The following is a 20,642-nucleotide window of genomic DNA, read 5'->3' as shown; positions in this document are numbered from 1 at the left end:
TAACCATTGATTAATATAGTATTTTGGTTAATTAATTTTTAAAAAAGGAGTTTTTATGAGCAGTTTTATTTGTTAAAAAGAAAATAGGGGGTGTTCTCATTTGGTAGGATTAAAGGTGATATAAATCGTAGATTTTTTTTAATATTTTCGCTTCTCAATACATTTTCTTTCATTACAAACTTTATTGATTTTACGATTTAGTTTCTAAACTTATCTTCCTCCGAAAAGAAGTAATGACAATAAGTGATTGTTCTTCGTGTTCCCGTCACGTCACTTGATTTAAGACCAGTTTGTTGTGACGTTGAAGTGACGGAGACGTTTTTACTGACCACTAAAATCTTCCAGTTGTAAACAGAGTTTTTACACAATAGACCTTTATCTTTTACACTCATCTTTCGAGTCTAGTTATAAAAATTCCTCCCCCTTTATTATTATTATTATTATTATTATTTTTTCGTTACTTCTCGGATTTTTATTAATTTTTTTTCTTTCTTTGTAAATCGACGGAATTTTTGTTTACGGAATTATTTTGAATATTTTCCATTAATTTATTCCACTAGAAACTTTTCTAAAATGCCATTTTTAGTATAGATATCATCGCATTTGCATCTTGTTTGTAATTAATATCGGTGATTTATGAGATTGTAGGGAATTTTAGTAGAAAATTTATAAAACTTGACACATTTTAAGGAAGGAAGATAATCGATTTTCGGTTGGTTTTTCTTTACTTTTGTTTCTTTTTTTATTTTGAAATTTATAAAAAGAATTCTTGGCAGATTCATTGTCAGTTGAGTGCTTCGTTTTGTTAAAGAACTGCATTTATCTTTCCAAAAAATACCTTAAGAAATTCAGCGATTTCATTAAAAAAAAAAAAGCATTATCCTTCTATAAATTTCAATTTTTTTTAATCTATAAAAATTAAGCTAATAATCTAAAAATAACGTCCCATATAATGACTCTATCCAAAGGCATCAATTAATTCATCCTCTTCAATCTCGTACCCCTTATTAAAGGATAAATTGGTATGGTGATTTTTACGAAATTAGGTTAATGTTCTTCTACGCACAGACACACACACAGGCGGGTGGGTGTGTAGAACGATTAGGAAAGCATAAACTTTACCTTTATGAGGCTCCATCCTCGAGCACTTAAATGGCTATCTCTATCGATTTATATACACTGGAAGAAGAGGAGGAGGAGGAGGAGGAGGAGGATAAGGGAAGAAAAAAAGAGGAATCAACTATAAGTTACTTTATTTATTCTACGATGTTACTTCCATTAAACTTTTAAAATTTACTATAAAAGATCCTTTTAAAAGTTAATCGATAATAAAAGAGGAAGAAGAAGGGGTTAAACTATATCAAGGATAGTTTACTCGAGGGAGACTTTTACAGATTTCATCTGCAATACTATCGTCTATCTTTCGATGGTTAAGGGAAAAAAAGGGGGAAATAAAGTCAAATTCCAAAATAAATCTTCAAGTTTTTGGCGAGTTTGTGCAATTTTCTTGACTCTAACTTTCATTTTGTTATAAAAGAGATGCTCTTTTGGGGATATAAGAAGAAAAATTGCTTCTTTAGCTAGGCAATATTGTTCAAAGTAGAGGGGAAAAAAGGGAAAAAAGAAAAAAAATTTGAGTTTAAATAGGATGATTCTAAAATAGGAAATTTCCTTTTGGGGTATTTATTAAGTAATTTATTGAATGTAATGAACCAAATCTACACAAACAGCGGGGTGTTTTTTTTTTAACTTTAACCAATTTTTCCTTCGTTTTACAGGAAAACTTCACGCTGTAAATTAGTTTAACCTAGTTATATTTGACTTTTATTTGATTAAAAAAATCGTAAGATTTTCTTCTTATTTTATACTTTATTTAATTAAATCTTTTACACACTGGCTCAGAAGTAATAATATTATTTTAATTACTTAGAATTCTAAACCTCCAAGTATTAAAAATTACATATTAGACTATCCCTTATACAAATTTGGGATGGCCCGAAAGTCTAACGTGTGTCAAGATAAACTGGTAAAAACACGGTAGAAATAAGGTAGAAATTGATGTGAAGCCAGGGATAGACGTTGATGTGTGCCTTTAATTTCGGGGGGGGGGTAAAAATCTAATTTTTGATTAGTATTAAGTGAGTAAATTATTATAATTTCGCATTAAATCGTTGATAAAAATTAAATACAGGTGATTAATGTAAATAGCGCAACAGGTAACGTAAAAAAAGGTAACCCATTCCGGTTTCGTGTTACCATTTTCTAACCGAATATCAACTTGGCACCGATAAATATCGCGAAATTTAATTAAAATATCGATTTATAAATGCTACTACAGTTACAAAATGGCGTGTAATTGATAGATATTTCGGTTTCTTTTTTTGTTTTTTAATGCTGTTACTCGATGTAATTATAATTTTCTTTCGTTTTAAAACGTGATATCACGTACGAGAAGTAATAAAACAAATGGAATGCTATCTCTAGACACGTATACAACAATGGCATTAGTTACGATTATTGAATTAACGTGTTACACGGCCATTACGAGTGTAATATCAATAAACTAACTGTAACACCGTGTAACTTCGGTCTTTATTAAAGATTTAAGTGGGGTTGACGTTTGGCTGTTTAGGGAAATTTCCCTTCATTACAAGCAGAAGTTTTACCTTTTTTCCCTAACGTAATTATGCCGTAATCGGTGTATTTCTGTATTGTAATAAGGTAAATTACATAATGTCTATATTTAGCTTGTATAATCTGTAAAGGCTTGAATTAGCATAAATGTGTGAATTCCTACAACATATATTAATTCCCTCCTACGAATAAACCATATTAATTATAATTACAATGTACTAAAGTCACTTTATGTCACTATTTACATTCTTAACAATGGCTTGTTCATATTAACATCAATATCTGTTCCCATACTTCAAGAATCGTGTTTAATGAATACATCACGGTAAATATTTAATATTTATATATTTTAATAACTGTTTTAATGTTATAAACTATAAAATACAGCCCTTAAAAGTAACAGGAAACCTTATCATGTGTGCATTTAGAATCAATAGTTTCAGCATTAAACCATGCAATTTTGGTTAATTTTCTAGTAAAATATATTTTTAAGCACTTATATTACATTTATAAGGGTATTAAATGCGTTTTTTCCCTTAAAAAATGCAATTTTTCGCTCGAAATTCGTGAAAAATGCCAAAATAACAACATAAAAAAATCTCCAGTTTTGCTCGAGTTTGAAGGACTAAACTCTTATTTTTTTTTTAGTAAGATATATAATTATTTATAATAAATATTTAATACTTATATATATTAGCAATTATATTAATATTATAACTAAAATAAGACCTAAATTTATTACGTAACAGTAACGCCATTATCTCCTCTACATTAGAATCGATAGTTTCAGTAACATCGCGGCATTTGATCGTTTTTTAAAATATAATTTTACGTGTAAAATACACCAGAGAAGCTCATATTACATTATTTAGATAATAATATAAGTATTTCTCATTAAAAAGTGCCATTTTTTCGCTAAAAAACTCAGAAAAATGCCATTTTTCATTCATTTCCAAGGGCGCAACACTGGTGTTTTTTACCGAGATAAATTGTAAACTTGGAAGAAATAATGCAGAAAAATATATTTACGAGTGGAAAATAAACATTAGGAACAATTAAAACAAGCATTTGTAACGGAAATTAAGTAGCGAGGAGAGATAAGAAACCGATGTCCACTTCACTAACTTAGTGCTGTTATATATATATATATATTTTCCCCTCCCCTATCTCTTTCATTCGACATTCTTTCGCTCGAATGGAGATCAAGCGACCAAAGGTAATTAAAGTAGCAGTTTTCTTATCCTGTTTCTTGTGTTATCCCTTTTCTATATCTCCAATCGATAGACCACTTCCCTTTATACAATATTCTAGCGTGAAGAAACACACTTGTAGATCGAAAGAAACGAATTAGAAAGGCAAAAATTAGTAAGAAAATGGGCAAATAGAACTTTCCTGTTGGTGAAATTATAAAAAGCAATTGATTTTTTTAATTTTTTTTTTTTTTTTTGTGTTTAGATCGAAATTGACGAATTAAAATAGCGAAAATCACTAGAAGAAAAGACGAAAAGTTCATTTTATTCGTGTTTAAATCAATTTTAACCAATTAAAAAGGCAAAAATTAATTTTAAAAAAGGGCAAAATAACTTTCCCGTGCATAAAAATACAAAAAATAAATGAATATTTTTGCGTTTTTTTTTGTGTGTTTAGATCAAAACTAACAAAATAAAAAAGCAAAAATTAGTAAAAACGAAACAAAAACAGAACTTTCCTGTTTGTAAAAATACAAAAAAAATCGATTAATTTTTTGCTTTTTTTCGAGTTTAGATCAAAATTAACGAATTAAAAAAGCAAAAATTAGTTAAAACAATAGACAAAGGGAACTTTCCCGCGTATAAAAATACAAAAAAGAATTAATTTTTTTTTTTTTTTGTATTTTTTCGTGTTGGTAACTCCCGATCATCGATCAAATCCGAAGTAAAAGTTGAATATTTGGCTTTTTTTTTTTTTCTTCTTTTATGTATGTTGATCATAAAAGTCTACTCTTGCAAATCAATATATTTACGTAGAAGAGACATAAAGAAACTGCATTGCGGCATTTTTTGAACTTAAAAGAATGAATTTCGAATATAAATCCTCATAAAACTTCATAAAAATATTTTAAAAAAAATAATAAGAATCGTTTTACGATTAAATCGTTAGTAATTTCACTCAATTACAATTATACTTAAATTGGATGTGGAGTGATTTATGATGACGTCGTTAATAACTCGTGACGTCAGTTCCAAATTAGTAAAGTAATTAAGAAATGATAAAGTAGGGTTTCGGTATTATAAATAATACGCTGTGTTTATTATTGTTAATAATAAATGATTAAATTCATTTAAATTTACCTTTTATTATTATCTGAGGATTACGTAACGCAACGGTAAATCGGTATCATTTGCAATTTAAATGAGTTTTAAACTCTTCCAAACGTGATTAATAAATGCGTATCCTGTGTCTTTGTTCTGTGTTGTTCGTAGAAATTGATTGGTAAATTGCGAATCAATTGTTTTCTTTTCTCTCTTTTTTTTTAATTGTTAATATGTTACTATATTGTGTTAAAATGTCACAAATGTTAGGAATAAATGCGTGGTTAATTGTGAATTTTGTGATAATTAATTAGGAACTTGTATTTTCTGTAGTGTTTAAGTAATGAATCGCACTTTTCTGCAATGTTTAGGCAGGGAATCACACTTTTCTGCGGTGTTTAGGCAATGAATTACACTTTTCTGTAATATTTAGGCAAGGAGTAACTTTTTCTGCAGTGTATAAGCAAGGAATCACATAACTATTAACGAAATTTTCTACGATATTACAAACGAAATAAAAATTTACATAAAAAAAAAAGAGAAATAACAAAGTAAAATCGCAAAAAAAACCCTTTCCGGAATCGTTAATTTTACGTATTTTTGAAACATAATTACTGCATTAAGCAGTATTTGAAGAAAATTGCCGATCTGTCACGCTTTAAATCTCTCCGATCATTGTTTAAACTATATTATTCAACCCTTTATCACAGGAAAAAAGAAAAAAATTTCTGAAAAATTCGCTCTACCAGCATTCGCATCGATGCAACACCACCGAAATGATAAAATGCAGGGAATACACAATATTAAATTAATTCCTCTAGCAAATTTACGATTTAAAAAAGTAAAAATAAAGCAAGAAAAGGAAAAAAAAAAAAAAACTCTTTCATACTTCGCTCAATTACAGTAATCAATCATAGATAACTAACTCGAAACTGTCATGACACAATTCGATCCTAAACGTTTGAAAGTAGAATGCGTATCCATATAAATTAACTTTAAAACATTATTTAAAGTATAATTAAAGAGGGGAAAAAATACTTTTTTCTCGGTAGAATTCCCCCTCTTTAACAAACAGGTCAGCTTACAAACACACGAAAATGGGTGAAACATAAAGAAATTACCCAACTAAAGGACGTTCAACTCTCCAACTCCGACGAATTTAACAACGTTTACACACGCCGAAAATTATATAAATTATTCGTTAAACAAGACGAAAATCGAGTAGAAATAATTCAAAACGGCTCCATTTTACAATAGATAAAGGAGGAATCGACGGACATACACACACACACGCGCGCACACAATAAGCATATATATAGTATATATATATTTTTCTGTTATCCACGTCTTTCCATCCGAGTCATTTAGTCAGCAGTAAAACATCACATAAACCATTTTAATACTCTCTCCGGAGAATTTTTAATATTGCTTCGGGCCGTCACGTGACGGGGATGATATAAATCACGTGATGGGCCGTGTTTAAAATTGCAATAGTTGCATTTTTCTCGAACACTTCTTGTGTTTGCCGCTCTGTGTATGTTGTGTTCTCTACTTTCTGGGATTACTATTTGTTTTTAATTATTTACAATCTTTTATTGATTTTAACTTTTCGGTGTGTGTGTCTGTCTGTGTGTATTGTGTGTGAATAGCAGTTGCTGTGTTCGTCTTTAGTTATCGATTTCTTTAATGGTCTTTGGTCGTTAAAGACAGTTAACAGTACTTTGATACTTCGAAGGTATATATATATATATATATATATATGATGTGTGTGTGTGTGTGTTTGTGTGGTAGATATTGATATCGATCCATATTCGAAGAATTATTATTGTTACAGGGCTTTGAACTAGAGAGGGGGGAATTCTAGAGGGGGTTTAATCTACTCTGGAAACTTTAATCTATATTCGACGAGATAAAGCTTCGGTTTTTTTTACTAATTTTCTATTAATTAAATAGTATAAAAACAGGTAATTGATATTAACAGGTTCGTGTAATATACTGAAAGGGAATGTTGGTGTTCTAGCTGTTTCTGTGTAGAGAATTTTCGTGTTTTCTCTCGTGCTCTGTAGAGAGTTGACCTATTCGTCTTTTCTTTCTATTTATAAAGAATTTTTGTGTTCTTCTATCTCTATAGGGAATTTTCGTGTTTTCTCTTATTCTCTGTAGAGGATATTCGTGTTCTCGTTCTGTCTGTAGAGGATTTTTGTGTACGCTTTTTATCTACAGAAAATTTTCGTGTTCTCTTTCTCTCGATATAGAAAATTTTTTACGTTCTCCTCTCCTTTACACAGGACTTTTGTGCTCTTTCTCTCGATATAGAGACTTCATCTTTTCTCGTTCTCTATAAAGAATTTTCATGTTATCTCTCTCTACAGAGAGAGAGAATGTTCTTTATATCTCAAATTATCTAGAAATATCCACATTGTCTTTAGAAAAATTAAAATAAAACATAAAAATTCGGAGTTTAATTGAGTTTTAAAAAATTTAAAATAACATTTTATCAATTTAAACATCATTAAGAGAGAATTTATAATTAAAGTTATTATTAATATATATATTTTTTTCAAGTTTAAAATAATTGTCCACCTTGTGCTAGATCAAGTTAATAAATATATTTTTATTTTATTTAATTCAGTGAATACAAGTCGAGTTACTTGTAAGGAAATATAAATTTATAAATATAAATTTAAAAAAAATAATAAATAAATTTAATTATCAAGAACATTTTCCATTCGCCCAACGTAAATACCTTCAGGCATTGAGCATTTTAAATAGGTTATCGCTAGATAAATTATGCAGAATATATTGTTATTTAAATTTATTTTATTCCAGAAAAGAATAAGGATTTGAAAATTTTTATTTTTTTTTAAAAAAATTTATAAATAATGATAATAATTTGAAGCAATAACTACATAGGATGCTAGTGATGCGGAGAGATGATAAGGATTTAATATATAATCGTTCGTATAATTTACTATAAAATATTAAATTTTAATCGTTAAAATATTTATTTATTTTTCTTTTATTAATACGTGTCGAGTTTTGTTTTTTTTTTTAATTTTTAATTTAATTTAAATCTTATTAACTGTGTTATTACAGTCGAACCTTCCAACGACGACCACTGAAAAATGGCCGTTATTGGAGGTTTGACGGTAATAGAACTAAATAAAATATAATTATCCATTTAGTCATAATACAATCGACAGCTTTCGTATTTAATTAGTTAAAAATACAATTAATTTAATACATTTTGCCACGTTTTCAACGATTCCAGGCCCGGTTTACGATTCGTATTTGCTCCCCAAAAAACTGACTTTTAGACCACCCCTTTTACTCTTTAATACAGGCTAATTATTAATTACACACGCGAAAACTTATGTTAAAGAGTTTTTAAAAAATCGAGAGCCGTTAAAGGTTATTAACCGTGTATAACGCGCAGGAAGTTTTTCCGAATGATCCTCCTCACTAATGTCCACATTGATTAAAATAAATGACCAATTTTAAGCCACTAGTTACCACTTTAGAACCCATTAGATAGAAGAAGAGAAAAGTAGGAATTAAGATCTTAATTCTACTTTCCACCCCCCTTCTTCTTCTTCTTATCTGGTCGATGCCAAGTATCTGTTATTGACAAACACTTTTCCCTCCCCTCCCTTCAAGTTAGGTATTGTTCACTTTGTTAAAGGATTAAAGCAAAGAATGAAGGATTTAAGATCGAAAAAAGGGGTATTTTCTTTCTTTTTTTTTTTTTTTTTTAGGGAAAAAATCCCCTTATGTTTAAAGTTTTGTTGGGAATTAAAGTGAAGATTGTATCACAGTTTTTCTACCCTGTTAAATCTTTATTTTTTCCCGACTTAACAGATCATTAAAGTTAAATTATGAAGGTTTTATATAAATTAAACTTAATTGTTTTTTTGTTAGTTGTATAAATTTCGATATAAATTAGTTTTATTTTATTTATATAATCGATCCAAGGTTACTCGAAAGAACACGCGGTATTTAGAACGGCGCTATATCGAGGTTTACTCGATATAGCGCCATTCTAAATATCTACGAATTACTAAATATACGATTTGGCGTTGTAAACGACATCGTTACCAACAGCTTACGTGCGGACCTCGATATAACGACCGAGCCAAACCGTTAGCCGTATACGTAAATAATAACAAAATTATTCGCTATATCGGGTGGTGGGTATAACGAAAGTTCGGCGTATATATAATTGTTGGCGTTTGTAGTTTGGGTTTAGAGACACGCTCGATTTAGTTGCAATTTTGGTGGCATTAAATCGAAGTTTGGATGTAGGCACGAGTTTACAAGACGAATTTAAGTCTGTAGGATTCTCACGGGATAGAAATTAATCGTAGTTAATCGTGGTACATAAAGTTTTCTATTAAATAATAGCATTTAACAAGGTTATCAGTTACAGTACAGTGGTAGAAGTTGTAGTGTGACTAATGAACACCTTTTCATTTAGTATCATTTCGATGCAGAAGAGTTTATATCTAAGTTACAGCAGCAGAAATGAAATATTTAAGCGTCTACTACAGATTTTATTTAATTAAACACGAAAGCTTTATGACTTTTAATTACATTTGCAAACGTTTTGGCAAAGATGCAAACTATCTATAAACTTCAAAAAGAATTTTTCTTAAGTGTTAAATGTATAGAAGCCAACAGTCTGTGCAACTGTAGTGTACACGTCTGTAATTGTAATCGTTACAGCTGTGATGTACAGATCTGTAACTGTAACTGTACAAGTGCAATGTACACATCTACAGCTGTACAAATCGTCTACAATCTTGTCAAATCTTCACCTTTTTATTAAAAGATTGTAGATAAAATTTTGTACGTAATGGAAAAGATTCATACATCCGAAACGGCCTTTTATCATCGAGTTAATGTAGTGAAAAGTTGCGAAGTGTAACAACACGCAAACTTGAATTAAATCACACACTTTTAACGAGTCGAGTTAGTAGTGAAGACAATGGCCACGCGTTACGATAAATCTAAACACAATGAATGCACATTTTCCAAGATAAAGATGAATCTTTTTTACTCCCAGATGATGATTCTCCTCTCCATTTTCCTCTAGCGTTGTATAGAGGTAAGGCATTATCATTATCCCGAATTATTTGTAGACAAGAGTGATGCTGCGGATGTAAGGGGGATGCGGAGGAGGAAGGGGTAATTTAAATACACTGATTTAAAAAAAAAAAGAAAAACTAAGTATATAAATAAATGCGGTTGTTAAATCGCGGTAGGATTTCGAATAATATGAAAGAATGCCATGACTAAATCGATTTTCCGGTGAAGAATTCTACCTGAGGGGGGATACAAAATGGTATCCTCGAAATTATGATGACTTTCTTTCGTGGTATCGTTTACGAGACGTCGATTCCACGCTCCAGTTTAATATTATTTTGATAAAGAACGTTATATTAAGGTAAACGATAAATGGATAATTTTATTAACTTACCGGATACGTAGGGAAGGGAGAAGATAAATAATAATAATAATTCGAAAATGTGCTCGTGTGAGTAGATACGTAATCTCGAAAAAACGCCATAAACATCGATAATTTTCCATGATAATATTCCACATTTTTTTTTTTTTATTTTATTTATTTTTTTCTTGCATCATTTCATCCCAAATATCAGCTGTTCCGATCTGTTTATCAGTTTATTTTTTCCGCTAGATTTAAGCAGTCTGAAAGAGGGAAATGGAAAATACAAGTTTTAGTATTTTAAAGTCGAATAAATAAATAAATAAATGTATATTCAAATTGATGTGAAATTCAGTTAACTAATTTTAAAAAAAATGAAGTTCAAACTCGATTTAGTGCATGCTGAAATTGGCACTAAATCGAGCGTAGCGCTAAACCGAAGCATCTCGAACAGTAAGACTTGTGAGCAAAGTTTGTGTTCGGGTGTAAGAAAGTCGCGTAATTTGAAGATAACGATGTTGTTTATAATGCAAAATCGCTACTTAGGGGGACGCTATATCGAGATAAGTTGTCTAATGCACAAATTTAATCAATTAAATTGAAAATAAATAAATAAAATCGTCCGGTAGGTCGTTCAAGCCATCGGTGCCGTTAACTGACTTTGGGCTACCTCGTATTTATCGAAAGTTTGCTTATTTATACAAATAAAGCCGTAGGGCCTATATTATTAACGAAATGAATTAAACTGTAAGATCAATATACATTCTTAAAAAAATACAATAAATTATTAACGTATAATTAATATTTAATTTGTTTTTGTCTATGTATCGATTTTTATGCAATTTTATAGGTTATTCGTCACAAAGGAACTGGTTGTATTTTATTTAAAAGGCATGAATAATTCACAAAAGAGGATAAAATACACAAATTCTTTTTTAATAATACCTTCCTTTCCTTTGTTTATGTGTGAGCATCACCCCCTTTCGTCCACGCAAAATGTAAGCAATTCCTACCGAAATTACTTCGGTAGCATCAATAATTTGAATTTTTTAAATTAAAATATATATAATTTTTCCCGAAAATACAGTAGAACCTGTGTAAAACGGATATTTTTTCAGGTCGCCGTTTTGAACAGGTTTTTATAAACACGAAAAATTCCCCCCCATTCCGAAGTATTTTCCCCGTTTGTTCAGAGTTTTTCTCGTTACATTCATGTTCCGTTTTAGACAGGTTTTACCGTACATACATTTTTAAGCGCATACTTAGCAAGGGGACGAAGAAGATAAGTGAAAGAACAAGAGATAGCGATTTATAAGTAGAACAAGAAAACATTTATCCCCGCTAATGGAAAAGTGTAAGCAGAGGTTAAAAGCAAACAATCAATCAGTCTCCACGTAAAAAATATACAAAAACAAAAAAAAAGAAGATTATTTTTATAAATTTAACTTCAAACTTTCTCACACAACCGTTCTTTGATTCATTGATGGATGGACCAACGTAATGTTTCGAATCTTCGGAGACAGGCTTAAATATTTTTTTGACTTATCGATTCGGATATTTTACTTCTATTTTTAGTAATACATATCTGAAAATCCACAAGGGAACATTAAGACAACCGTTTCTACATTTGTAACGTGATTGATTACCATTCGGTGTCACGTGCTCGTCACACCAGGGATTACACCCTGTAATTCCCTTCCCCCCAGAAAACCCCCAAAAATCCCTTTAAAACTTCAAAGACGGGATGTTTTCCCCCCACAAAGGTTTTGTTTACGTGTGTAAACAACAATAGCTTAAATTCGCATACAATGGGCCGGTGTTTGTCATTGATCCGCTTGTCTCGAAATATTTTCTTGATGGTTTCCATGGTTTAATCGATGGCGGGAGCGGAGATCTCTCTATAATATCATTCCTTACTTATTTCGTGACAGTTTTGCGTGACGTATCAAATATAAAAGAGATTTCCCTTGTTCTTTCGTGTAATGCATTTGATATTAATGTTTAGTTGGCTGTTAAAATCTCATTTAGAAAAATACTTACATGCTGCATTGGATCTTAAAGAGATTTCTTGAAGGATTGTGACGTTAAACATTTCATTTTTTAAATATTTCTTTAATGTAATTTTGATCGATAATTTACGTCTAAACTAAGATATTTGGCCGGGAAAACGAATTATTTTTGCTTTTTTAACACCCTTGTAAAGACGTAAAAATAAAATTTTAAGTTTTTATTAAAATTAAAAACGATTTTCTATGTAAATACATTTAAAAAGAAATTTTCAAATTCTAAATAAAAACTTCCAACTGAAGTATAGAAATAAATCTCCCAACAGAAAATAAATCTGTTTTCTACAACTGAATATAAAAACAAAGGAAAAACAAATAAATAAGTATATTTATAGAGCGAATAAGATGCAGAAAATAAGTTTTCTTTTCTGTTTTCTACGTTGGGTAATCATCAGAAAAATATGTTTTGTATATTTATTTAAATCTCTTTAAACAACAACAGCAACAACACAAAAATACTTAAATTTCTAAGATATTTCCCGCATTTATCGAATGTTTATTCTACATTTTACGTATTATACGTTTAAACACGCTAATTACTGTAAAAAATGCGATATTTTAGCATTTTTAGATAAACGATTCTCAACCCGTAGCCCGCGGGCCCCGAGTGTCATAGATTTTGCATGACAGGAAGTGCCTGAGAATAACAGGTTGATTATTCTGGTTGTAAGAATTTTTAAAAATTATTCAGGAGACTACACTGAGTTGTTCCATAAATCTTTCGTGAAAATCTTAGGAAACTTAGAAAGATGAAACTTTGAGAGATTAAGGGAATGAAGAACAACCTGTCAAATTTGTAACAAATGCGTCTGTCTATATGCATCAACATTAGAAGGATCTTTAAATATGCTAACTTAACTCACTTACAATTGTAATCTAGGAAAAGGAGGGGGGTGTTGGACTCGTCTGACGTTGAAAAATGTAACGACTTTAAAGTAGAAACTTAACAACAGAATTTCATTATCCCAGTAACACAACTGTTTATCCTATTTAAATTAATGAAGTAGAATTAAAACCCATTTGAAATCGTCTCGACTTGTCCTTACTTAAGAGGGGGGGGGGAGAACAAGAAATTTTGAACAACACACACAGAAAATTCGACCGAAAATCGTTTAGAATAAAAAGAGGTAACGAGAGAAAACGGAGGACAGACAAACTCATCGACTTTATATTATCGTTAAAGATAAAATATAATCGACTAATCTCTTCGTTAATGAAACAAATCAATTAATTAATATATTAAATGGAGTAGGAAGGAGTAAAAGAGAATATTTTTATAGGTTAAATTATAAATTTTGTTGCTTCTTTTTAGAAAATTTCGTCATCCAGATAATAAGTGATCTCATTAGCAGGGAAGAAGAAGAAGAAAATATGAGATAATAAATGAAAAATGATAATTGGTACTCCACTTTTAAAAGTTGCTTTTGTTCGATACGAAGCTGGGAGCTAAACAGGTGATACAGTAAACTGATGTAGTATATCAGGGAAGATACTACGCTTTATAGAGGTGTGTTGATGCTCTTCTATATTAAAAAAGAAAGAAAAAAAACGTTTTACCTTTTATAAAAATTACAGTTATTTTAAAAGATGTAGTGAAGCTTAACCGTGTCTAACCGAACCTCGATGTAGTGCTCTGTTAAATGGTGCCAATCTGTTGGCTTCATAAATATCTGCGGGCAGGGCCGTTATAAGCGCTTTGGGGGCTCCCCGTCCCGATTACTTTAGTGGTATTATAAAGGTACCAGTGTAGAAGAAACTGTATTAATAATGAGAAGTGAGATAAGGCCCTTAAAGAAAGGCCCCGGTCATAATCGTCTCTGTTTGTATATAAGAACTTCCATTGTTATCGCTAAATCACGTGACTTTTAAACCCGAACTCGGACTCGCGCGTAGAACTTTTTACTTCGTTTGAGGTTCTTCGTTTTAGCGCCAATCTCGGTGACACTAAATCGAGGTTTGGCCGTATTATCGTTAGTAAATATAAAAAATCGTTTGCTATCTCGCTATCATTTTTCTTATCCTAATTTCTCTTCGAGACAGAACGATAACGTTTTCTTTTTTTTTTTAAATAATGATTTTGTAACTTTTTTAAAAAATAATAATTTAAAATTAAATGATTTAAGTTACTTGTTTAAGCGTAACGAAATGATTTGAATAGTTTCGCTTAACAATTCTCTGCATAAATTGTAAATTATGAGAATAATTTTAAGATTAACTTAAGAATAGTTTTAACATTATTTAAATATTTACTCAGAGAATTTATAAAAATATTTTAATTATTAATGTAAATATAATTCGTCTTAAAATTTATAAATAAATAATTAATAATGATTTTTTTTGGGGGGGTAGAAATTGAAAAATAAATAAATAAATACAGCCAAACCTCCGAACAACGGCCACTGACAGGAAAATAAAAATGGCGCTTTTTAGAGGTGGCCGCTGTTAGAAGGTGGTCGTTATTGAAGGTTCGACTGCATATATTATGATAAGAATTCGTTTTTATTAAATAAAAACAATAATTTTTGATGAAATAACCCGAAAAGCGATAGCTTTTTGGGTTATTATCATATCGGAATCACAGAAAATGTGATTCCGATATGATAAAAAAATGAATCAATTGTAGTTTTAAGTCATTTTTTCTACTAGAAAACCGGGCAAGAATCTATGTAAATCTCATACAAGTGGAAGAATTCTACACGAAGATAGTTAAATTCGAATGTTAAAATGCTCAACACAGGATAAACATTAAGATAACACACAGAAATTTAATATAAATTCGAATTTTTTTTTTAGGAATCACTCAGCAACCTCTCTGTTTACAATGAAATAAATAAATAATTGGGCATGAAAATAAAATAAAAATATTTATTATTATTTTATTTTATTTTATTGTAATAAATTCGTAAATGTGCTACAGAATTTTAATGTTTTAAAAGTGTGAAAACATTTATTTTTTTTCCTCCCTTACTTAATATAACATTTGGATTCGTATCACGTGTTATGAGAATGTTTGTATTCTTTCTCATTGACAGTCCGTTCCCTTACTGATAAGGAAAACACAGTAGATCCTATAGCTAACAGATAGGGATAATTTATGTTTTCAAATTGTTAAATTGTTTAAAATAAATAAATAAATAATACTTATGTATAATAAGATAGGAAGACCACAAAAATAGAAAGAGTAGGACTAAATTCGTGTCGGAAATAATTATTAATTTATATTATTTAATATTCTATATACGCCACATCTCCCTCGTTATATCGCCATTGCATTACGAATAAAATTTCCATATCTGGTCTCGATTTCGTCTATTTAAATTAGTTCTCGAGATTGAATAAGGACAGACGTACGGACGGACGTATGTGTAGGTGTGCGATCGGAAAATTGAAGCCCAATAAGCGATATATCGGGTGGTGCGATATAGCCGATTTATCTCTATTCGTTATTGGCTAAAGCGCTTTTATAATTGGAAGACATAATAATAATAATAAATGCGATATATCCGATGAACGATATAACGAGGGTGAACTGTAATCGATCTTTTACTTTATAGTAATTTAATTTTTAAAGAAAAATTGGGTTAAATGCTCTAATTTATGCGATATTTCAAAGCACAGATTTTGTATTTCGTGCTATCTTATAAGGCTACAGTTTAACCTCGATAATGCGAACTCCTGTATAGCGCCACTCCCGTAAAGCGAGTGAACAATGATTCCCTTCGATGAATTACTAAATTTACGATTTTGCATTGTAAACGCTAATTCTATCACCAAATCGTAACCCTCGAGATCTTCGATTTAGCGCCACATCCGGTTTAGTGCCGATTTCAGAGGTGAAAATCAATAACGGCGCTAAATTAAGTTTCGACTAGTTTATTATATTACATTAAAACCTCGATATGGCCATCTCATATTTAACGCCACTCTCGTAAATCGCAAATTTATCTTTCCCGTTAATACTGAGAACCCCTCAGCATCTAGGAATCACTAAACGCACGCGGCATTGTCATCACCAAATCACGTGACTTTCTGCATACCTCGCACTGTATATCATTCTTATTATTTGTCGTCTCTCAGTTTAGCGTCACACTCGATTTAGTGTCAATATCAAAGTCGCTAAATCGAAGTTATACATAAATTTACCTAATTTTCAAATTTAATTTAAAAAACAATAACATTTAAATTTTAATTAGGTAACTCTAAATAGCAGCCATTTTTCAGAGGTTTCCTGTATATGTATATATATATAATTTAATTAAAATAATTATTTTAAATGAAAAAAAAAATTTATCGGAAATTTTCACTTTATTAAACTAGAAAATTGCTATTTGTAATTGCTAAAATAGCAATTTTTCGTATCACCTTTACAACGTGATTGGAAATGCGATACTCCATCATGGAAATTGTATACGTTTCTATATTGATACATAACCGCATTCCATGTTAAATCTTGACTAACATTTATTATTATTTAATTTTTAACGGCAGAAAAATCGAGAAAAGATGAATATCTTAATTAAAAGATCTTCTTTATGTCTATATAAGCGCACGTATCGATTGATAAGAGGCATTATATAATATTCATTTTATATTCGTGTAACGTGAAGAAAATAAGAATAAAAAAAAAATTAGTAATGTATGATGTAACTAGTTTTATAAATATTTTTCTGTTAGTTTGAAACCTGTAAGATGAGGTCGAGTGCTATTTTTAAGGTTATTTTATTATTATTTTTTTTTAAATTCCTCCCCAAAAATCCTTTGAGGGGAATTTAAAATGCATTCTTCCTCGTCTTTTGAAAAATTTCATTTATTTAAATTGGAAATTTTCATTTAAAAATTCGAAATTTAAATGCTATTTTAGCTACTATAGTAAAACCTGTCTAAAACGGAAACCTGCCTAAACGGGGATAGAATTCTCAGGAATACAGCGATTTTTCTATGTTAAATAAATCTGTTCGAAACGGTAAAATATTCGGTAACGTGCGATTCCGGTTTATACAGGTTCTACTGTATTAGCCGGAGTTTGGGTGTAGTAAGTGCTATTGTGATGCCACTTCTTTGAATGTAAATGCTATTTCTATCTTCTGAAATTTTATTTTTGCTTCTTTCAGTTTATATTCGCGTTATAAACAATTCTTAAGTGAAGAATTCTTAATAATTGTGAAGTATTTACTTTATTAATGAGTAAAACGTATGCCTAATTGAATTTTTGCCATTAACATCTACAATATAAAAACAGACCTACTAAAATTTAGGGATTTTTTTAAATTGGATATAAAACATCCCTAAATTTAAAGATTTTATTTTCTTAATGTTAAAAATAGAATAAATTTACCCTAAAAAATCGAATTTTGTCTAAGACAATAGCCATAAAGTAACTATGTGGGGCACTACCTTGGTGTTTTTTTATAAGGACGTCTATCAGCAGACTTACACAATAGAGACTAGAGTTTTCGTCGTGCAGAGAAGGAAGCCTGTAGGGTTTTCAGGGATTTCCCTAAACAATACACTTCGTATTAACTATGTGGCACTACCTTGATATTTATAACGATGTCTTGTCTATCAGCAGGGTTATACATAAGACTGGTGTTGTTATCATACTGTAGGGTATTCAGAGATTTCCCTAAACAATACACTTCATATTATACTTATATATTATTCATATTAACTGTTGGGCATTACCTTGGTTCTTTTTTCTATAGGGGTGTCTATCAGCAGGCTTATTTAAACAATAGTCTATGAGTTAGTTGTTATCGTACAGAGAAGGAAACCTATAGGTATTTTAGGGTTTTCCCAACAGAATAGAGTTTCCTATATAAAATGACTTTCGATATTGCTCTATAAGTAAAATTTCCCGTAAAAAATCCCTGCAGTTTCTATTCTACTGGTATTCTTCCTCCTCGAGATTTCCACTCGTTTAATAACGTTCCCCGAACGATAAACAATAGAAACCAGAATGAATAATAATAATAACGATTGATCATCGCGTCGGGATATAGCGTATATAATAATAAAAATAAAAAAAACCCGAAAAAAGAAAAAAAATCAAGACATTTGTCTCCTTTATATCATCCACTTCGATATTGAAAATGATCGTTCGAATGTCGTCTACCAGTCTCGAATATTAACCAATCGTCATTACCCATTTGTCACCGACCAATAGGAGCATTTAATTTCGTACGGACCAATCAGGTTAGAGAATTCGCCCGGACTAACCCTAATCGGGTCAGAAGCTTTCAAGATGTCGGACGAGAGAGATCGTTCGGCGTTTGTTTCCACGTTTTAACGACAAAAAGAAATGACATAAAAAATCATTTTTATAATGTCCAATGTTTGTTTTTTTAATTACAGATGAGCTAAATGATAACGAGTAGACGTGTTTTTAAAGAAATCGTCCCTTTGTAAACAAAAAATTTTTTACTAGTTTTGTTTGGCCTGTGCTTAAAACTGAGAAGAAAGTTGAAGTAAGTTGATGCCTTTTCTCTCCACTTCTCTCTTTATTTATCAATTAAAATCTAATTAGCCTATTAAAAAACTTAATAATAATTATAATCTTTAATGTATGTAGTTTAAATTAAATTAAGAATTTTTCTTTAAATTTATTCAATATAATTATTATCATTTTTTTTCCTTTACATTTATTTTAATGTTATCCAATGGAATAACTTAATAATTACATTAAAAAAAAAGTTGATTAAATATTTGAATAAGGAAAAAAAAGTTAAATGGTTACATTAATGAGAAAAATTCAATTTTCTTTCTAATGTAAGTGATTTAATTTTAAAGAATTTTTTGAATATTTTTGCTGTGGATTGTTTTCTGTTGCCGTTGCATTTTCCTGAGGCCCCGGCGACGGTATCGAAATTTAAATTAGAGTTGTATCCGGAACCGTAGATTGCCAGGCAGCGCAGAACTCTAAACCCTTTGGCGGTCGCATTAAAGACAAATGCGGCATCGGCGGAGTCCCCAAAAAATTTCCCTAAGTTGAAGCCGTACGAGGAACCTCCCAATTCATATTTGCCCGAATCCCGCGAAGTTACGACGTGCCACTGTGTTGTTGTGTAGACTTCAAACGTTACTGTAGTTTACTGAAGGGATGATGAATCTAAATCTCTCTCTTTTAAAGTATAAAATAGACTTTTTTGCTGTAAAATATGCTCGATAATTAAAGCTGCTAAAGGATTTCTGTTTCTAGACGAGGATACTGCAGAGAGAAGCGAAACTGTGAATAAAATCAAATTAAACAAATTATTGTTCTTACTAATGACTTTAAAAACAAAATTCCTAAACAAAAAAAAAACAGATAGTGTCTGTAGAATTCCATGCTTTTTTAAGTAGAATAACTATGCTTTTTTTTTATCTGCAAAATTTAAAAAGATGTTTTATTTCTGGTATTGTCGTACCATATAAATGATTCTTTGTCCCTCGTGCCTTTGATTAATTGGATACGATATGTGTTCTTAGTGTGCTTCAAATAGAAGTGGTGACACTTGTAATCTTGTTTTAAATACATTCCGACAATTATAATATACAAATATACTCTGATTAATCTTATAAACTAGAGAGATGATACTATTAACTATAATAAGTCTAAAATACAGCTAAATATGAGTCAAGATATTTGGTAAATTAATACTCATCTATGATTTCAATGTGTATGTTACATAAAAGTTAGAACTGAAGTTGTAGTTATTGTTTTAATAGATTTGAGTGTAAATTTGTAGAATGTTGATTGAATTGCTCAAAAGTATTTTTGATTTTAATTGCATTAAAATTTATTACAAAAGAAAATACAAATGTCAAATAGTTGCTCTCATTTGATTGTAACTAATTTGAATTTGTAATATCTGATTGTTTTGAACTTTATAATATTTTATTTAACATTTGATTTCTCTTAGTAATGAATTTATAAATAACCTTAAAAGTTAAATTTGACAAAAAGATAACATTAATTATTAGTCCAGATGTTTATAAAAAATGTCAGTAGTGTATTTTGGTTTCTTTCATTAGATGCTGGCGGAACAAATCATTATATCGTTATCACAGAAGCCATTTATTTCTTTTAAAAATACGTACTGTGAACAAAACTTGAATTCTTGCAAATTTCCCTCAACCTCGACCCATAAAGGACTTCTCTAGAAATCTCGATTCATCCGTGTACAAAAGATAAAAGGTCGAAAAGTTAAAGGGGTTAAAAAGCTGCATTTG

At 30.1% G+C, this 20,642-nt stretch overlaps 1 protein-coding gene across 3 annotated transcripts in view; it reads left to right on the top strand.

The window, feature by feature from the left end:
• Positions 1-20,642, top strand: part of LOC136977004 (docking protein 5-like) — a 48,064-nt gene that overhangs the window by 11,497 nt on the left and 15,925 nt on the right. Inside the window, exons 1-2 of one of the 3 annotated variants that reach the window (XM_067272413.1) lie at positions 18,475-18,626; positions 18,786-18,898. The gene's annotated coding sequence lies outside the window, so the exon portion shown is untranslated. Of the gene's footprint in view, positions 1-18,474; positions 18,627-18,665; positions 18,899-20,642 lie in introns of those variants that run through there. The other 2 variants (XM_067272411.1, XM_067272410.1) reach the window with 2 other exon arrangements.

This window comes from Centruroides vittatus, unplaced genomic scaffold, assembly GCF_030686945.1.
Source record: "Centruroides vittatus isolate TY-2023 unplaced genomic scaffold, ASM3068694v2 contig_439, whole genome shotgun sequence".
Classification (NCBI taxonomy): Eukaryota; Metazoa; Arthropoda; class Arachnida; order Scorpiones; family Buthidae; genus Centruroides; species Centruroides vittatus.
The sequence above is the reverse complement of the archived record's forward strand: the minus strand, read 5'-3'. Positions and strand labels throughout refer to the sequence as shown.